A 19499-nucleotide genomic window follows, 5' to 3' on the forward strand; every position below is an offset into this window, starting at 1 on the left:
TGTTTCTTCGTCAGGGATAAGTAATTTCCAGTCATCCCATCCATTAAACAAATATGTATTAAGAAAGAAAAACAGTCCAGGAGCCTACTGTGGGCACAACTGGGGTGCACAGAACCCATCTTGGGAGGCTGGCTCTGCCCCTTGAGAAAGTTCAAGATGAAGGAGACGCCAAGGCCAGAGGCAAATGTCCAGCCCTCGCCAGCGGGGATCACCTCGAGTTCCACGCGAGGGGCTCAGGGTTGGGTAATCGAGAGTGGAAAGCTCTGGAAAAACCCTAATACCCCTGTTGCAACATTCTAGGAAAATGGTCTGTCTATTGAATAAGAGTGAGTCACCATGGGAAAGTTGGGGCGGTCAACACTACCCCGCGCTGCTCATCCCCATTCTTTGGCTCCTAGTGATGCTCTGGTCACCCTTTGGGGGCCATGGGGAGGAGGCGGTGACGCTGTGATCCGGAATTTCAACGAGACATATGCAAATGGCCCAATGGGCTGTGAAGGAAGTTCAGAGACAGCAGGATGAGGCAGCTCAGTGTTTCTAACCCGCAAAGCAGAAGTGAGAATGGGTGAGAATTCCCAGTCACCTTCCCCTTCTCCTTTCCCTTCTCACTCTACCCCAACCGTAGTCCCTGTGTGGGCCCTCTGCCCCTTCCCTGTTCAGAAATGAGACCACTGGGTGGGTGCAGTGGCTCGTGCCTGTAATCCCAGCACTTCAGAAGGCCGAAGCAAGGGGATCACTTAAGGCCAGGAGTTCGAGACCAGCCTGGGCAACATAGTGAGACCCCCATCTCTGCAAAAAAATTAAAAATTAGCCAGGCGTGGTAGTGCGCACCTGTGGTTCCAGCTACTTGAGAGGCTGAGATTGGGGGATCACTTGAACTCAGGAAGGAGGTTGAGATTGCAGTGAGCTATGATCACACCATTGCACTCCAGCCTGGGTGACAAAGTGAGACCCTGTCTCTTTTTTGCTTGAGACAGAGTCTCGCTCTGTCGCCCAGGCTGGAGTACAGTGGCTCAATCTTGGCTCACTGCAACTTCCGCCTCCCGGGTTCAAGCAATTCTCCTGCCTCAGATCTCCCCAGTAGCTGAGACTACAGATGCAAGCCACCATGCCTGGCTAATTTTTGTAATTTTAGTAGAGATGGGGTTTCACCATGTTGGCCAGGCTGGTCTTAAACAGGTGATCCACCCGCGTCAGCCTCCCAAATTGCTGGGATTACAAGCATGAGCCACCATGTCCGGCTGACCCTGTCTCTTAAAAAAGAAATTGAGATCTCTGACTTTTACCCAATTACCCAAGTCTGCCAAAGTACCCATCTGTAAAGGAGACCAGCCTTGTAAGGTTCCTTTCAACTCCAGAATTGAGGAGGGGGTTTGGGGGCAGTCGGAGGAGGGTGCTGGTGAGCAGGTGACAGGAGAAGGAAGAACCTCCAGTTGAGCCCCCACTATGTGTCAGGCCAGGAACCCAGGGACCTCACCAGAGCCCTCTGTAGAGGTCAGCATCCTCGTTTTACAGATGAAGCGATGACACCCTAGTCGGAGGATGATGACACCAGGATCTGACCCAGTCTTCCCAGGCTACCCGCCCCCCCAACTGGAAGCCCCCCAAGATTGGGCAGATATATTCTTTCAGGAAACACCACCACTCTGGTTTATTTCAGCTGCAGGTGTGATCTCCGTAACAGAGGCACACCTGAAAAATACTGCCTTAGCCGCTGAGTTTTGATAGAGCAATTCTATATTCCTGATAACTTCCACGTAATTAATCGTCAATTGATTACTCTGTCACTTACATGTGAGTGTGAAGGCGCTGGCTGCTCTGTCAGGAAGTGAACTATCTATTGACGAATGAGTCAAAGCACTGGGCGGCTGTTACTTATTCATGAATGAGGGTGTTGGCGCCTTTAGGTTTCCCCTCACCTGTCCAGCACGCCCTGAAAGATTGGAGTACAGAGTCCTGGGGAGAAAGTGGTTTCCTGCCTCTCCCTGAGCTCATATTTGAACCGTACTTTCTTTCTCTCTCTCTCAGCAGACTAGGCTCCTCTCAGCAGATTTCCATCCCAATTTGGGTAGCTCTTGCCAAACCTTTTAACCCGTATTCTACAGCAATAACCCAAGTTATAAATAAAACTATTCAATTAAGCTATCTAGTTAATTAAAGAATTAGTAGCCACTTGTGGATCATATTTATTTTTCTGGGCAGTGAGCTGAGTTGGACTGGGCATGGGGATGAGTTCAATTTTGTATTAATTTTCCTTGAGGATAGCTATATATTTAGTACCCATGTAATACAATGTATTAGTGTGATAACTTTTTTTTTTTTTTTTTTTTTGAGATGGAGTCTCGCTCTGTCACCCAGGCTGGAGTGCAGTGGCACGATCTCAGCTTACTGCAACCTCTGCCTCCTGGGTTCAAGCAATTCTCATGCCTCAGCCTCCTGAGTAGCTGGGACTACAGGCGCACCCCACCATGCCTGGCTAATTTTTGTATTTTCAGTAGAGACGGGGTTTCACCATGTTGGCCAGACTGGTCTCAAACTCGTGGCTTCATGTGATCCTCCCACCTCTGCCTCCCAAAGTGCTGAAATTACAGGCAAGAGCCACCTCGCTCGGTCAACTTTTTTTAAAAAGGAAGGATGACTGGGCACAGTGGCTCATGCCTGTAATCGCAGCACTTTAGGAGGCTAAGGCGGGAGGATGGCTTTAGCCCAGGAGTTCGAGACCAGTGTAAGCAACATAGGGAGACCCCCCACCCATCTCTACAAAAAAATAGAAAAATTAGCCAGGTGTGGTGGCACATGCCTGTAGTCGCAGCTATTCAGGAGGCTGTGGCAGAAGGATCCATTGAGCCTAGGGGACAGAGGCTGCAATGAGCTATGATCATGCCACTGCACTCCAGCCTGGGTGACAGAGGGAGACCCTGCCTCAAAAACCAAAGGAAACTAAGGGGTGTAAACAGCCTGGGGAAGACTCTCTGGGGTCACAGAGAGTGGGTTTAGGATCTGGGGGACATTTTCTGTGGCCAGTCGGTCAGGGTGCTGGCCTCACTGCTCAACAAGCTTCTTAATGTCTCTAAACCTCAGATTCTTCGTTTGAAAACCAGGCAGATGAGCTCAGAGATCTGCTGTGTGAATTCCCCCTCCCAGTTCCAGTGTGGCAGAGTCCTGGCAAGATAGAGTCTACCTAGAGCTGCTCAGAAATGCAACATCTCATGGCCCACCACAGCCAGATGAATCAGTCTGCAGTTTAACAAGATCCAGGTGATTGGTGCTGACGTGAAAGTTTGAGCGGCCAGGCTAAATAACATGACATATGTAAAACACCTGGCAGAGAGTGGGCATGGATGGGTGTCAGCTGCCCTCCTCCTCTCCCCCGAGCATCCTCAGACACCATCTCAGGGAGACCTTTTGCTTGGGAGGGAGAGATGCAGGTTGGATTGTGGGCGAAATGTGGGCGACCTGCATTCTCGTGGTGCGGCACATATTTTGTCCCCTTGCAATCATTGATGTGGGCCAGACTGCAAAGTGTGGCCCCTAGGAGTTCAGCATATGGTCCTAAGGTTACAGGGTGAACCCAAGGGGACCAGGGCCACGTATGCAAGTACCCGCAGCTTCTTCCACCAAGCCGCCACCACCCGTGGATGTGGTCACTCACTCTGGTGGGGCAAGGGGGCAAGAGGGCATTTGGACCTCTGGTCCTCATAAGGGTTTGCTGGTTGGTATGTAAAAAGCCCATTAGGGGCTGGTGTCCGCAATGTGATACTGAATGTGATGGTCTAAGAGCTTTCATGCCACACCCGTTTTGGAAGCAGCCATCCTGTGCTGGGCACTGCGGATTCAACACAGACCAAATGGACCCAGGACAGGAAGGTCATTAGGGTTAGGATGAGCGGAGAAGTAGCACATGGGGACAAGGGCTGAACCCAGGTCAGCACAGGGTGTAGGGAAGACCACCCTAGAAAGGAAGTGGGGGCCGGGCACGGTGGCGCACGCCTGTAATCCCAGCACTTTGGGAGGCCGAGGCAGGCAGATCACTTGAGGTCAGGAGTTCGAGACCACCCTACCCTGGTCAACATGGTGAAACCCCATCTCTACTAAAAATACAAAAACTAGCCAGGTATGGTGGTGCATGCCTGTAGTCCCAGCTACCCGGGAGGCTGAGGCAGGAGAATCGCTTGAACCGGGGAGGTAGAGGTTGCAGTGCCACTGCACTCCAGCCTGGGCAACAGAGCGAGGCCCTGTCTAAAAAAATAAATAAATAAAATAAATCAAGAAAAAGAAAGGAAGGAAGTGGGGCCCAGGGCGGAGAGGCTCAGGGCAAGGCACCTGCCCGGAGGGCACTGGGGTAGGGCACCGGATGGCCTTAGCCTCTGGACATTCTCAGCGACCTGGCACTAGGGAATGTTCCTGGCCTAAGGAAGGACCTGGGTCTGGCCAAAAAGGGGAGAGAGCTAGGCGCGGCCTGGGAGGAAGGTGCGGCGCTGGGGAGGGAGGGGAGCCCTGCCCTGGTGTGCCCTCTGTCCCGCGCCGCACACCCTGCCGGGAAGCCCGGGGCCGCAGCTGCTCGGGCGGCCCGGCCCAGAATAGCCTCCCTTCCGGGCAGGGGTGCCCCGGCCCGCAGCGCCAGCGCCCGAAATAGGGCTCGGCCGGGTGGCGGGCGCCAGGGGCCGCCCCAGCCGCAGGACTCGCCGGGGAGCCGGGGCCCGCGCGCGTGGACCGGGAGGGGCTGCGGGGTACAGGCCGGGCCCTGGGACGCGGGGACCCGGGTGGGCGGGTCCGCAGGCGGGGTGGGGGCGGGGCGCGGGGCCGGGACCGGGATCCCGGGCGCGGGGCCAGCCCGAGGCGGGTGGAGCCGGGCGCTGACCTCACAGCCCGCGAGGAAGCCCATCGGGGCCGGCGGGGCTGATGGAAGGCCTGAGGAATTCGCAGCTGGCGGCGCGGCGGGCCGGGCGCGTTCCCTTCCACTCTCTCCGTTGCCCGGCGACGGAGCCACAGCGCAGCGGTTGCCATGGCCACGGGCCGGGCGTGGGGCTGGGGGACCGGGGGCCGCCGAGCCTCGATCACTTTGTCCTGCTCGAGCCAAGTTGGCATGGACTGGAAGAACCCCACGGCGGTGGGCGGGAGGTGCTGGGGCCAGGGGAGGCCCCGAGGGACCCCGCCGCCCGGCCTGCGCCCTGATCCTGCAGGGTCCTGTGGAAATGCGGTGTCTGCCTCCCGGCCTCCTGCGCTCACACATGCAGGCCTGGGGCCTGCGGGTCCCGGGGCTCTGAGCCTCCACAGCCCATGGGCCGCAGCCGCAGGCCCCGCACTGTTGGCCTAGGTGGACACGGAGGCTGAGGGGGAGTTTCCAAGGGGCCTGGCCTCCCGCTCTGCCCGTCACAGCCGCCACCCCTCACCGGCCCTCCACCCACCCCTAACCTCTTTAACCTCTCCTGGCCTCGGTTTCCTCACCTATTAACTAGGGATTAGTCATAGCTACCATCCAGGCTTGTTATATTAAAATAGAATAATTATGTAATGTGCCATGTGCACTCCAAACGTGGTCCTCTTTCCCTGTCCCACACCTCCTTCCTCCTGCATCAGGCCTGGGGAGCGGGGCTTGCCCATGTCACCCCCAGCCCCCAGGCCTAGAGTCCTGGACACATGGACGCCCCTGCCAGAGCTCCCCTCCCTGCGCTTGGGGTTAGCTTGAACGCCGCCTCCTACAAGAGGATGGTCCTGCCTATTGTCGGAACCTGCAGGAATCCCAGGCTGCGACCCAAGAATATTAGAGGAGGCCCAGCCTGGCTGGGGTGAGTCAGCCTCTCCTCCCAAATTCAGTTGCGGCTTCAGCTGCCCTGCGCAGCTGGGGCTGCAAAGTTGCCAGCAAGAGGCAGCCCCTGAAAATCTCTGGAAAGACCAGCATGTCCTTGGGGTGGGATTCAGAGCACAGTGGGGTGGGGGAGGGTTGAGAAGGGATCTTGATCCCCCTTCTCTTCCTCTAGGGGAGCCGAGGCTTGGGACCAGGGGAGCAGCGGTACCCCATGTGGGGAAGGGCGGGCCTGACTTACTGTAACTTCCTGGCCCAAAGCCTGATTGTCCTGTGGTTGGGCTGCCCGGCCAGAGAGGCCCCTGGTGTAGGGAGGACTCAGGGAGAACTTGCCTCCCATTGCCAGGGCCCAGTGTGTGTGTACTGGGGGGTGGAGGGGCTGTGCTGTCACTGATTTCCTGAGACAGCTAGTAGCCCAGATGAGGCTGCCTGGAAGGTGGCTCCTCTTCCCTAAGCAGGCTGGGCCACTACCTAAATGCCAGGTTATTTACAAGAAAAAAAAAAGGCCGTCCAGGGCCTCAGCCCCTTTTGGAGGGCATCAGAGCCGCCAGTGTTGACTGAGCACTCACTATGTACTACGCCATGTGGGCGTTTGCTCACTGAACTGTCACAACCATCTAAGAAAACTGTTGTTATCCCCATTGTACAGATGGGGAGCCGATTTAGTGTCCTGGGATGCGAACTGGGATTCCCCCCTGGCTCCTGATCCCCACTCCATCTGGCCTATGAGCATGGGAACCAGTGTGGCCCGGAAGAGTGGTGGATGGCCCAGCTGACTGCTCAGGTGCCCCCACCCCCCAACCACATGGGCACGCGGCTTGCTCGGTACTCAGCTGACTTCCTGTCCCTGGAAGAGCAGCTGCCGGTATGCTGGGGCAGGGCAGTCCCCTTCCTGTGGTTCAGGTAAGGGCATAACCCCATGCCTTCTTGGCATCCTCCCTCTCTCCTTTCTCAGGCTCTGCAAGTCAGACCTGGGTGCCCCAGAGAGCTGCTCTGGGAAAGATGTTTACCCGCTGCCCAGAGCTGGGACTGCAGGCCCTGATTGGCGAGGGCTTGGAGAGTAGCTGAGAACCTTCCCTTCAGCTGCTGAAGACCAGACAGGGCTTTCTGTATCACGCTGCCTGACGATGATGAGGGTGCAGTGACTAAGAGTGCAGATGAAAGGCCCAGCTCTCCAACCAGGTGGATGGATTTGAAAGGAGCTTCTAGCTGGGCATGGTGGCTCACGCCTGTAATCCCAGCACTTTGAGAGGCTGAGGCAGGTGGACCACCTGAGGTTGAGAGTTCAAGACCAGTCTGACTAACATGGAGAAACCCCATCTGTACTAAAGATACAAAATTAGCCGGGCATGGCAGTGGGCGCCTGTAATCCCAGCTACTCGGGAGGCTGAGGCAGAAGAATCGCTTGAACCCGGGAGGTGGAGGTTGCAGTGAGCCAAGATCATGCCATTGCACTCCAGCCTGGGCAACAAGAGTGAAACTCCATCTCAAAAAACAAAAAAAAGAAAGGAGCTTCTGAGAGATGGGGTCTCCACCTCCCCATCAGATACTCTAGGGCTTTGGAAAGAGCTGGCTAGCTGTTGGGCATCACCTCAACTTTCCCCTAGGTGACGTTGCCAAGGAACTGTGGCACTGTCCCTACTTCCCACGCCCAGCTCCACGGTTCCACCTCCCACCCCCCTTGCCTGTGGAAGCTCAAAATAAGCTTTCTAGAGGATGAAGTTTCTTGTCTGAGGGGTCATCTGAGGTTGTAAAGACTGAAGCTCTTCACCAGAGAAACGCAGGAAGCATCCCGCAGCTAAGTGAGGCAATGTCTGGGGCACGCCAGGCCACGCCAGGTAGCTCAGAGGGGGGGAACGCCCCCCTGGCTACACAGCCTGCGTCTGAGCCCTGCTGGTGGCCAGGCCATCTGCTGGGCTCCATCCCTGGGCGTCTTTCCAGCCTGTCTTCAGTGCTCAGGGTGTCTTTAGCAGAGCATAAAGTGGCATTTCACTTGTCCCTGTACCCAACAGCAAGGAAGTGGACCTCTCTTAGGCTTTTCTTGGAAGACGAAAGGAAAGAAAGAATGTTCTCAATGTGAGATCCTACAGGACCACTGTACTGGGTCGAATAGCGTCCCCCCCACCAAATTCATGTCTGCATGGAACCTACAAATGTGACCTTGTTTGGAAAGAGGGTCTTTGCAGATGTAATTAAGATGTACTCCACAGGCCTGGGGAGATCAAGGCCAAAAGCATGCTGTATTAGGATGGCCCCAGTCCAATGACTGATGCCCTTATACGAGGGAAATCTGGACACAGACACACAGAGGAGGCCACGCAGTGGTGGAGGCAGAGACGGGAGAGATGTGTCTGCAAGCCAAGGAGCGAGCAGGACCGCCGGCCACCACCAGAAGCTGGCAGGGGCAAGGAAGTCATTCTTCTGTGGGGGCTTCAGAGGGAGCACGGTCCCAGTACGCCTTGAGTGTTGGCCTTCTGGCCTCCAGAGCTGCGAGAGAATCCATTATGGTTGTTTGAAGCCGCTGAGTTTGTGGCGTTTTGTTACGGCTGTCCCAGGAAAGGAATACAATCACCAAATGTCAACCACAGGGCAGCTGGGAAAAACAAGAAGGAAATGCATGAGGCATGTGAAGAAAAGACTTGGAAGAGACCAAGGAGGGACAGGAAGGAACGCTTCCTCAACTTCCTCCTCGCACCCGGACGGGAAGTCGGAGACCTAGTGGCTGAGCCTTGGAAGAAGCGGCTACTTTTTCCCCCCACAAGAGCGGGTGAGCTTGGATGTGGGATGAATGAGAAGTGTCTGAATCTTGCTGGGTCCCAGGGAGACCCTGTTAATAATAAACTCATGATATGGTCTTGTCTCATCCTCACCACAGTGCCTAAAGCAGGTTTTATTGAAATCCCCGTGTATAGATTAGGAACAAGGCAGGGCGGTTGGGTGCCTGCCTGGGTTCATATGCCAGCAGCAGTGATCTGGAACCCGAGCCCAGCTTTCCCACACCCTGCCCTTACCGCTTGTCCTCTCCTGGTCCAGGGCTCCAGTGCCCATGTCCAGTGCCTTGGTGGGACTGGGCCAAGAGGCACAGCGAGTCCCCTGGCCACAGGCAGGGGCGTTGGAGCCCTGCTGCCTGGGTTTGGATCCCAGTCCTACTCCTGGTGAGCTGTGTGACCTTGGGCAAGTTACATTACATCCCTGTTTTGCAGTTTCCCCCACTGAGAAAATAGGGACAAGAATAGTACGTAACTCATGGAGTTGCTGGAGACCTCCATGGGTCAGTATGTTTCAGGTACTTAGAATAGTGCTTGGCACATTGGAAGCATAGCCATAAAAGTGTTGTGAAAGAAATAAAACCCGCTGGGCGAGAGAACTCTTTCCTTCATAACTGGGGCCGAGGAGAGGGCTTCAGGATGGTGGCCTGTCTTATTTTTACTCCACAGACATGGAGAGATCAGGGCCAATAGCATTCTCATGCAGTTCTCTTCTATTTCCCATAGAACCCTCAAGACCAGCAAGGGGGACACATGAGAGCAGAAAGCAGAGTTGCGCCCACATTCTGGGCAGGCTGACTCAGTTGCTAGAATCCTGCCTCTAGGGCCAAGGTCACCGTTTGATCCTGGTCTGGGCCAGCTTTGTCCTACTGGAGGAAAGCTTGGAACCCTGAATCCTCCTTGGTCGTCTCCGGCTTGGCTCTTTTGCTCACAGTGGGAACCCGGTCTGGGGTGATTCACTATCACTCATCGCTCCACAGAAAGATGGTGCCCGGTGCACATCCCCAGGATAGTGTTACCCGTCACCTTTACGCATGGCACTCAGAATGCGCAGAGCGGTGCGTGCATGCGGCAACGTGTATACACCGTGCGTGTCTGGGAGGTCCTCCAGTCATCTCTGGCCGCGTCCTGCAGAGGGTCCTGCAGCCTCTACCTGGCCTCTGGCTCTTTCTTTCCTCTCTTTCCTTTCCTTTCTTTCTTTCCTTCTTTCTCTTCCTTTCTTTTCTTTCCTTTCTCTTTCCTTTCTTTCCTTTCTCTTTCCTTTCTTTTCTTTCTTTCCTTTCTCTTTCCTTTCTTTTCTTTCTTTCCTTTCTTTCCTTCCTTCCTTCCCTCCCTCCCTCTCTCTCTTTCTGTCTTTCTCTCTTTCTGTCTTTCTCTCTTTTTCTCTCCCTTCCTTCCTTCCTTCCTTTCTCTCTCTCTCTTTCTTTCTTTCTTTCTTTCTCTTTCTTGCGGAGTCTTACTGTGTCGCCAGGCTGGAGTGCAGTGGAGTGATCTCGTCTCATTGCAACCTCTGCGACCCAGATTCAAGCAATTCTCCTGCCTCAGTCTCCCAAGTAGCTGGGACTATGGGCATGCACCACCACAAACAGTTAATTTGTTTTGTATTTTTGGTAGAGACGGGGTTTTACCATGTTGGCCAGGCTGGTCTTGAACTCCTGACCTCAGGTGATCCCCCCCACCTTGGCCTTCCAAAGTGCTGGGATTACAGAGGTGGCTCTTTTAATTGACTCCTCTCCAGGCATCTCTCCTTCCAGCCACAGAGCCTGGCCTGATGGTCTCAGGGCCCCAGGGCCCCAGGTGAAGGCCTCTCTCCTCCCCCACTCAGGTCTGACCAGCTCTGTTTCCATCCTGGTGTGGGCACAAGGTCTCTTGCTGCAGCTGGGCCAGTTTGCTGACCTTCTCAGCTCCTTCTCTTAGACTGAAGAGGCCTGGAAGGGTGCCCGAGGGAGGGTCTGGGCTGCTCTCCTGGGCTCCTCCCCTCCACTCCAGGGCTCTGGTTGGAGCCTGGTCAGGGTCCTTACTGAGTTATCAGCCAAGCCCCAGCCCTGTGATGGCCTGAGGGGTCTGGTGGGGAATCCCCAAAGGGAGGGCTCCATAGCCCTCCACTGTCCCTCCCCCAGCATTGGGCAGTGCCGGCGGTCTCCGAAGTTCTTCTGGGTAGCCTTCCTGCCATATCCTCTTGCCTACTTTCTCCAGGTGGCCAAGGGACACTAAAAAAGGCAGTGAATAGCTAGAGGACCACTCTTGAAAATCAGTCTGCCTCCCTCCTGGTGCCAGCTCCTCTCCCTCCAGCCTCCTTTTCATAGAATTCTACAACAGGAGGAAACAGAGAGGTCATCTCCTCCACCTTCACCAAGTTTCCAGAAAGGATGGGTTAGAGGGATCTGGCGTTCTCTGAGGCTTCGGGCCAAACCTTGGACATTGGGATGGCCAGAAATCTTGCTGGGGTTGTCTTGGGAATTGTATATCGATTGGGAGCACTAGCCCTGAACACCTGGGGCTCCCCACTTGCTAGGAGCTGGGAGGACTCTGGTGTTCCCTGCAACCCCCCAGGGTCTGGGTGGACGGAATGGCAGCCCAAGACTGTTCCTCAGGCTGACCTGGACTCTGATGAGAGCCAAGAGTGGACCTAGCTGTCATTTAGATCCCTGGGGGAGCCTTCACAGTAGCTGCCAAGCGGAGGTCCTGGCAGTGGAGAGGGTTCTCACACGTAGGAGAGGCAGTACTTAAGCAAGTAGCAGTGGAAAGGGCACTGGATTTGACGTCAGCTGAGAGGTGGTCCATTTCTGCTTCTCTCACTGCTTATCTGTGATCTGAGGCAAGCCTAAACTCCTCTACAGCTTCGTTTGCTCATCTGGAAAGTGTGGTATATTTTCTTTTACCTGCCTTACATCTGAGGCATGGAGGGAGGACGGAATGAGATCACTTATTAAAATGCATTTTGAAAAAACAAAAGTGCTATTTATGCAAACACATGGTACTAAAAATAAAAGATGTCTGTTTGCTTCTGGAAGTAAAAGTTGTGAATGAGGCCGGGCGCTGTGGCTCACACCTGTAATCCCAGCACTTTGGGAGGCCAAGGCGGGTGGATCACAAGGTCAAGAGATTGAGACCAACCTGGCCAACATGGTGAAACCCCATCTCTACTAAAAATACCAAAAAAATTAGCTGAGTGTGGTGGCGCACACCTGTAGTCCCAGCTACTCAGGAGGCTGAGGCAGGAGAATCACTTGAACCCGGGGGAGGTTGCAGTGAGCCGAGATCGTGCCATTGCACTCCTGCACTCCAGCCTGGTGACAGAGTGAGACTCTCCATCTCAAAAAAAAGTTGTGAATTAAGTGATATTTTAATGATCCAGGAACGCCATTATTTAAAGAACATTTTGTCTTTTGTACAGCCACAGAGCCAGTGTTTGATGAGTTTCCAGCAAGCATCACCCATTCTGCTAGATTTTGTGAGGAACATAAAAAAGCAGAAGATATAGGGCCTGGTACGGAGTTGGCATTCAATTAATAATCACTGGGCAGGGCACGGTGGCTCAGGCCTGTGTTCCCAGCACTTTTGGGAGGCTGAGGTGGGTGGATCACCTGAGGCCAGGAGTTTGAGACCAGGCTGGCCAACATGGTCAAACCCCATCTCTACTAAAAGTACAAAAATTAGCCGGGCCTGGTGGCACATGCCAGTAGTCCCAGCTACTCGGGACGCTGAGGCAGGTGAATCGCTTGAGCCTGGGAGGCAGAGGTTGCAGTGAGCCGAGATCATGCCACTGCACTCCAGCCTGGGTGACAGAGTGAGACTCTCTCTCTCTATATATATATATTAATAATCATTGGATGAATAAGAGCGAATTTCTTCCATCTGAGAGTTCACAGTCCAGTTTGGACGGGGACAGTCATGTGACCAGGTGATGAATGGGTGGTGCAGGCTGTACATATAATATGCATCTGGAGGGCGGAGAGGTCTCCAGGGTGTGGGAGGCTTCAGGGAGGAGGCAGGAAAGGAGAAAGCCTCAGCAGAGAGGGAGAACTAGAAGAGAGAATTGGAGGGGCTGGCTGGGAAGGCGGGCGAGCCCCAACATGGGCTCCCAATCCCAAGTGAGCTGGGAAGTGATGAGTATGGTGAGCAGGGGAGAAGACCACCCTGATGGGAAGAAGTTTGCCTCCTAGTGTGGGGTGGAGTCGGGGCAGAGTAAACTTCCCATTGGGGCTACAGTTGAAGGGTTCTGGAAACCCGGCTTAGTGGAAAATGCCAGGGAGAACCAGTATAGATCCTACAGGGACGGGCTGCCTGTGTGCATGACATCATGAAAGCAATATTTTTAGAAGATGAGTCTGGCATGGATGGGCCCATGGGGACATACCAAACTTCTTGAAGTTCCCCAAAGTTTCCCTTTTCCAGGCTATTTCCCTGTTTCTGAGAATGCCCCATTCTCCCAAGCCTGTGGAAGGAACACCTGCTGTTTCGCCTTAACTTACGCGTCACCTCTTCTGGGAAGCCGCTAGAGGTCATTTCCTCCTGGGCACCCCCAGCTGTACCCTGTCTACCACTTTATTTTTACACCCATTCCTTTTTAGGATACTTCTTGGTTTTCACATCTGGTTCCCCTTTCAGACTGTGAGTCTCTTGAAGCCTGGAATATTTCCTGATTGTTATTTTTGTCCAGCAACAGGCATGGTGGCCAGAGCCGTGTTTCCACCTATGTTGGTATCACCTGGGGCACCTGGGTCCCAGGTGATACCTGGGTCAGGCAAACATCAGGTGCTGCTGATACACCCTAAAGTTTAGGAACACTGTAGCTCCACCCCTCTCACACAGCCTCATAGGACAACACCTACAAAGAGCATATCATGATATAAACAGCACCCCCTGGAGCTGTGCAGCACAGAGACCTCCTGGAGGACCCAGGTCCTCATGGATTTAGTTTAGTTTTGTTTTTTTTCACTTTATTTTCTTTCTCTCTCTTTCTCCTTCCTTCCCTTCCTCCCTTCTTCCTTCCTTCCTTCCTTTCTCTCTTTCTTTCTTTCTTTCTTGGTGTGTCACTCTGTGACTCAGGCTGGAGTGCAGTGGCACCATCTGGGCTCTCTGCAACTTCTGCCTTCTGGGTTCAAGCGATTCTCCTGCCTCAGCCTCCCGAGTAGCTGGGATTACAGGCACCGCCACCACACCTGGCTAATTTTTGTATTTTTTGTAGAGATGGGGTTTTGACATGTTGGCCAGGCTGGTCTCAAACTCCTGACCTCGAGTGATCAGGCGTGAGCCACCGTGCCCAGCCGGATTTAATTTTTCATGTCTGTACCTTCAACATTCTGTACATTACAGGGGCTAAATAACATTTTCTGTAGGAAAATACTATGATTGGAGATTTGGGGGAGGGGAGGTGAAAGAGAGGAAATATATCTTCTTGTGTAATGTAAATAACGAACTTGCATTCTGTTTTTTATTTTTTTTGTTTATTCATTTATTTATTTATTTATTTATTTATTTATTTTTGAGACGGAGTCTCGCCCTGTTGCCCAGGCTGGAGTGCAGTGGCGTGATCTCGGCTCACTGCAAGCTCTGCCTCCCGGGTTCACGCCATTCTCCTGCCTCAGCCTCCCGAGTCGCTGGGACTACAGGTGCCCGCCACCACGCCAGGCTAATTTTTTGCATTTTTAGCAGAGACGGGGTTTCACCGTGTTAGCCAGGATGGTCTGAATCTCCTGACCTTGTGATCCGCCCGACTCGACCTCCCAAAGTGCTGGGATTACAGGCTTGAGCCACCACACCTGGCTGTTTTTTATTTATTTTTATTTTTTATGTCTGGGTTTGCAGTCTTTTCCTGAGGCTGGGTCTGAATAGTGCTGTGAATACTGGCAGTGACGGTGTTAACTGGAAGAGCCCAAAGTTTTAGCATTCAGAACCCTAATTTCTTTTCTGAAAAAAAGCCTGAAGCCTACAACCCAGCGTTCCAGCCTGCAGCCCAGCCTTCCTTCCAGGCTGCATCCCAGCCTTCCAGCCTGCAGCCCAGCCTTCCAGGCCGCTACTGTTGCTTAAGGCTGTGCTGCAATCAGAGCGCTCAGGAGTGGGAAGTCCAGAGTTCTACCCGCTTCTGGGAACAGCCCCCCATCCCCCTCCCGGCACCAGCTTCCACAGGCAAGTCCTCATGACAGTGGGTCAGGCTCACCCGAGGATTTCACAAACGCCTGGCCTGTTCCCAGCACAGCACAGCTGGGAGGGCTCAGCGCTGGGGGGAAGGAGCATCCTCCTCCTCCTCCCTCGGCCCTGCCGTCCTCCAGCTCAGGGAGAGGGAAGGGCTGCACTTGTCCATGCTTGCCGCCTACAGGCCCGCGAGCTTGGAACCTTCCCTCCCTGCTGATTTCCCAGCTTTGGCTTAGTCAAGGTACAAAGAGGAAATGCACTGTCTCACAACAAAAGGAGCATCCAGGCTTGGCTGCCCTGAAGGCGGCTGCGAGAGGTCTGAGAGTCACCTGAGGAGGCGGTTATTCAGATTCCAAGGCTGTCTTCAGGCTTCGGATTCAGAAGAGCTGGGTCGCAGTCCGGGAGTCAGCAGTTTCATCCACACCTTGGGGGACTGGCCGTAGGTGGTCCTCTGTGCTTTCAGAGGCCTTGAGGGGCAGAGAGGTGGAGCTCTGGGCAATGAAAAGTGTTTAGCTCATAGAACCCAGGATTCTAAGTTAGGGCCACCAGCTCTTTCTCTAGCTCCATGACAATGAAAGAACTGTCCTTGGATTTGGGGCCTGTTTCTCCATCTCTGAAATGGGTGTGTTCGGACCTGAGGGTACAGAGACCAACTGTCCTAGTTTGCCAGACTTTCAGAACTAAACTGGGACAAGCTGGCCACCCTACTGAGGGTGGATGCATGCTGTAATGGGAATGTGATTTGAAGATGCGTCTTCGAGGCACAGGCTATATTTATTTAATTTACATATTTACTCGTTATTGTCTGGTTGCTCCCACTTAACCTCTGAAGGGCAGGGCGAGCAGGGCCTTGTCTTGCTGGATATAGAACAGTCCTTGACCGTGGGATGTGTTCCATAGAGATTTGCTGAATGAATGAATGAATGAATGAATGAGTGAATGAATGAGTGACTAGAAGGGGAGAGGGCTGAGGCTCCAAGAACAGGCTCCCTGAGTAGAGCGTGTGTGGGGGGTGGGTTTGCTCCGCTGACCTGAAGGGGGATCTCGGCTCCCCTGGGACAAGAAAACTTGATCCACTCACGGCCGGGAAAGAGTCCAGGCTTTCTGAGCAGCCGCCCCTCGGAGGGGTCAGTGACCCCCGGTGACGAACGCCTGACTGCCCCCTTCCCCCACGCGCCCAGGGCGGCCTGGTCCACCCTGTCTCCTCCCTCTCCCGCCCCCCACCCCAGGGAGGTGCGCCTGGCAGCCTCCCGGCCGAATTTCCTGGCACCGGGCTGAGAATAAACAGCGCTCTCCGCCCGTAATCCCGTTGCCCCGGCGACCGCGCTCCGCGGGCGGGGGCGTGGAGGGGGCGTGGCGGGGCGGGGCCGTACCCGAGGCGCACGCTCTGCAGGGCGCAGCGGCGGCGGCCGCGGCGATGCGGGCCCGGGAGGTGCCACCCCCCGTGCTCGGCGCGGACATTCTTCGCATAGCTCCGCCAGGGCTCCCGCGGTGTCCGGGAAGTGACTCTTCCTGGCAGAGGGCGGCCTCGAGGCGACGCGCCCGCCCGCCCGCCAGCCCGGCGGCCGCCAGATCTGGAGGGGAGTGGGGGCGGGGCGCAAGAAGGTGCTCCCAGCACTGGGGCTCCTGTCACCCTCGGCCTCGATCGTCCCGCCCGGCGCTCCTGGGACCGGAGTCCCCTACTCCCATAGACTCTGGACTGCCTCTCCGCCCAACCCCCGCCCGGTACCCCTGCGGCGCCCCCTCCCAAACATCCTTACTCATTCCTAAGACTAGGACACATCGTGCAGGCTGATTTTCCATCGCTGGCTCCCCTGTCTGAGGCCTCCTTCCCTCCCTCCCCCAGAGCAGGCCTTAGATTTCCGATTCTTGGCTCTAGCCTCAGGAGGCCTGCCCTAAAACAGCACCACCGGAGAGAGGATAGGGCCTCTTGGGATGGAGTCTTACAGCTCTAGAAGCAAGGTAATAGGGCACAGGGCTGGGAGCGGGGATTTCTCCCCTTTCTGTTGGCCGGGGACCCTCAGCCTTGTTTTTAACCAGGCCGAGGCACGAGTGCCTGCCCAAGCCAGGAGGAAGCTGCCCACTGCCTGCAGGACACTTGTCAGCACATCTGGGAGCCGGGAACACCCCTCCTCCCCCAGCCAGGCCAGAGGGCCCCCCACTAAGTCCCTTAGAGGAGGGTGTCTTCCCTTCTGAGGATTGAGAAGTGCAGAAGGACTTCTGTTATGGGGTATGGGATGAGGAGAGAAAGGAGCTGGTGCTGAGCAGAGTCATCTGGGGGAGAGATTCTTTCCTGACCTTACCACCAGCTTGTTGTGTGGGCTTGAGCATGTCGATTCCCTTCTCTGGGTCTCAGTTTCCTTGTCTGCAAACCCAAAGGGTTGGTCCAGTCTGATCTGAAATGGAAAGACACACCAGGCGCGGTGGCTCACGCATGAAATCCCAGCGCTTTAAGAGGACGAGGTGGGCGGATTGCTTGAGCTCGGGAGTTAGAGACCAGCCTGGGCAACATAGCAAGATCCCATCTCTACAAGTATACTGTACAAAATTTAGCCAGGTGTGGTGGTGTGTGCCTGTAGTCCCACCAACTCAAGAGGCTGAGGTGGGAGGATCGCTTGTCCTCTGGCAGTTGAGGCTGCAGTGAGTTGTGATCCTACCACTGCACTCCAGCCTGGGTGACAGAGCTAGACCCTATCTCAAAAAAAAGAAGAAGAAGAAGAAGAAGAAGTGGAAAGACAGAGGAAGGTTGAGATGGGCAGTGGTCTGGAGGAGGGAAATGAGTCTTCTTGCCTTTGCAACTCCACAAAACCAAGTTTCGACCTCCCTGGGGTGGGCAGGGAGAACTACTCCCTCCCTGGCCAGAGAAGATCAAATTCTTTTGCTAGCATTCTGTGAACACTGGACAACCTAGCTAAACAGCTGCCTTCTGGGTCAAGCACAGGGACCCAGTGGCTGGGCAGAGTGGCTCATGCCTGTAATCCCAGCACTTTGGGAGGCTGAGGCTGGCAGATTGCTTGAGTTCAGGAGTTCGAGACCAGCCTGGGCAACATGGCGAGACCCTGTCTCTACAAAATATACAAAAAAAATTAAAAATTAAAAATAACTGGCCATGATGGTGTGTGCCTGTAGTCCCAGCTACTCAGGAGGCTGATGTGGGAGGATTACCCAGATGTGGGAGGATTACCCAAACCCGAGAGTTCAAACCTGCAGTGAGCTATAATAGTGCCACTGCACTCCAACCTGGGTGACAGAGTGAGACCCTGTCTCAAAAAAAAAAAAAAAAAAGTACAGGGACCCCAGGTTCACGGTTCCCTCATGGCTGTTATTCCAGTGAAAGGAGAACTCTGTGCAGCTGAAGGCAGGCAGTGGTGGCTGACCAGCAGACCCCAGGGCGAGGAAGACCCATCATCCTTCTGGAAGGCACTCGGGAGCCACACCCCACTGGGCCCCCTCACCTGCACTTGTGCTTTGGGAAGGTGGCCCTACCTGGGTCTACATTCCCAGTCTGGAGTTCCTTCATGATGCCTGTGGTGTGGCTCCCACATGCTCTGTCCCCTCAGCCGCCTCATGCCTGGCCTGGCCCCTTCTCGTCACTTCAGGTCATTTTCTCCAAAAGTCCCAGGAAATAGGAAAGAAAAACGACTTTGTTTATTTACTCTCTGTTGCCTTTTGGACCCCGATTCCTGGAGCGGTATATTGGGTGCAAGGGGGCCAGGAAGAGGCTCTGGTATTTGTGTCATCTGAGACAGATAAGGGCCCCTGACTTGGGGTTAACACTCATTTCCCAGCTGTCAGGTCATGGGGATCGGAGGAAAAGGAAGCATGAAAGGAGAATACCTCGAGAAGGTGGTTTTGTTTTTGGTTTTGGTTTTTGTTTTTTAAATTGAGACAGGGTCTTGCTATATAGCCCAGGCCGGTCTTAAACTTCTGGGCTCCAGCCCTTAGCCTACCTTGACCTCCCAAAGTGCTAGATTACAGGAGAGAAGATGTTTTTTGCTATTAGAAGAACCCTAGTGCTGAAACCCCAGAGTTGGGGAGAAGGGTACTAACCTCTTGGCTTTTAAGGAGGGACTCACTCTGGGGGCAGGTATATGCCGAGTGTATAGAGAGGCAGAGAGGCATGGGCTTTGGAAATCAAATGCTCCTGGGTTCCAATCCTGTTTTCCCCATATTCCCAAGTGGTGTGCCCTTGGCCAGGTTGCTTAACCTCCCCGAACCTGAGTTGCTGCCCCTACTTAGTTGACAAATATTTACTGAGCACCAATCTAGGCACCAGAAGTGACCAGTCCAAGTCCTGGCTCACATGGGGCACATGGCCATGTCTGAGAACACGGGGATGAGAATGCTGCCTTGTGGGAGCAGGTGGGATGCTTAATCCAGGTAACCTCTAAGTGCCCCTTAGTGTTTAAATGAGAGTGACTAAAAATAGATGGGCTGAGGGGAGGATCCCTTGAGTCCAGGAGTTGGAGACCAGCCTGGGCAACATAGCGAACCCTGTTTCAAAAAAAAAATAGATCAATAGATGGCTGCTTTTTGGGAGGAGGGTGATCCTGTCCGCTGCTCAGGTTGGGGCCCCTAGGAACAGGGAAGGGAAGCAGGCATGGGGAGCAGTGGCCGGGAAGCCCCTGAATGCTTGGGGTCCTGTGGTGGTGGGGGGGTGGGGCCCCACCTGCATGCAAGATTTGCTTCAGGACCACCCCTCCCCCCACTTCCAGTGAACCTGGCTAGACTGAGGTCATAGGTCACCACCAGGACCCCATGTCTGGGCTTTCTCGGAACGACTCCCT

The 19499-nt window shown here is 54.5% G+C and overlaps 1 long non-coding RNA gene across 1 annotated transcript; it reads left to right on the forward strand.

The window, feature by feature from the left end:
• The first annotated feature begins 4864 nt into the window (after positions 1–4864).
• LOC134738665 (uncharacterized) lies at positions 4865–8675 on the forward strand. Its single transcript, XR_010124581.1, has 2 exons — positions 4865–5789; positions 6762–8675. It is a non-coding gene; the product is annotated as an uncharacterized LOC134738665 (long non-coding RNA).
• The last annotated feature ends 10824 nt before the right edge of the window (positions 8676–19499 follow it).

The sequence above is a fragment of the Pongo pygmaeus genome, chromosome 19, assembly GCF_028885625.2.
Source record: "Pongo pygmaeus isolate AG05252 chromosome 19, NHGRI_mPonPyg2-v2.0_pri, whole genome shotgun sequence".
Lineage (NCBI taxonomy): Eukaryota > Metazoa > Chordata > Mammalia > Primates > Hominidae > Pongo > Pongo pygmaeus.